The sequence below is a fragment of the Orycteropus afer genome, unplaced genomic scaffold (assembly GCF_000298275.1).
Source record: "Orycteropus afer afer isolate SDZICR_OR568_19922 unplaced genomic scaffold, OryAfe1.0 scaffold00070, whole genome shotgun sequence".
Classification (NCBI taxonomy): Eukaryota; Metazoa; Chordata; class Mammalia; order Tubulidentata; family Orycteropodidae; genus Orycteropus; species Orycteropus afer.
The window spans coordinates 2,241,731-2,242,861 of NW_006921657.1; positions in this window are offsets into that span (position 1 = coordinate 2,241,731).

The following is a 1,131-nucleotide window of genomic DNA, read 5'->3' on the forward strand; positions in this document are numbered from 1 at the left end:
TTCAACTCATATGCCTGTCTTTTGTTTGGCTGGAAACCACAGGTGTGGGTTCAATTCCAGACCTGAAGGGCAGCTAGGGGCCATAGTCTCAGCGGTTCCAGCAGACTCTATCAGACCAGCAAACTGTTCCCACCCCCCTTTTTTTTTCTCCAAATGATTTTGAGTTTTGTCCACATTGTTCTCCCTCTCTGTCAAGGATCTCCTACATAGATCCCCTTCCAAGTGGATGACAGTGGTAGTGGGGCACCATCTAGTTCTGGTCTCATAGTCGTATAGGCTGCAGATCGGATGGTGTACTAGTCGCTGGGACTAATTGTTTCCATGGCTTTTTGGTTTTCTTCATTCTTTGCTCTGGACAAGGAGAGACCCATTGTTGCACCTAGATGGCAGTTTGCTAGCTTTTAAGATCCCAGTTGCTACTCGCCAAAGTAGGAGGTGGAACAATGTTTTGTATAGTATGTTATGCCAATTGAGCTTGATGTCCCCTGCGACTATGGTCCCAAACCCACAGGTTCAACTACTTGGTCCCACTGGGTAGCTGGCTGTAACCAAGCAGTGACCACAACCTTGCCCCTTATCAGCTCTACTATACACCTGGGAATTCTGATCATTCACATAAACTTATAGGACCATTGTCTGCCAATCCTGAACATGTTCTTGGATACACTCCCCACTTCATAGACATACCTAATAGTTCAGCCTGTCTACCCATCTATCCACCCGTATATCCATGTTTGCCTTCACTGACAACGCAGTACTGTATGTGCAAAAGGATTCATCTTTGTTGTCTCTACCTTCCATGTACCTCTCTATGTCTTTCTCTTCCTCATTGCCACCATATTGGTTATTCACATTTGGTACATTGCCCTTCTCATCACCCAAATCAGTACTTATCTCTATCTATCTAACAGCATTCTCTCCCCTCCCTTCCCACCCCTGGTAACAAACAAAGAAAATTTCCTTCCATAGATAAACGTTTCCTTGACTTTTACAGTAACGGACTAATACAATATTTGTCCTTTTGTGATTGACTTATTTCACTCAGCATGATGTCCTCCAAGTTCATCCACGTTATGTGGTGTTTTGCAGATTCTACATTATTCTTTAGTGTTGCATAGTATTCCATTGTGT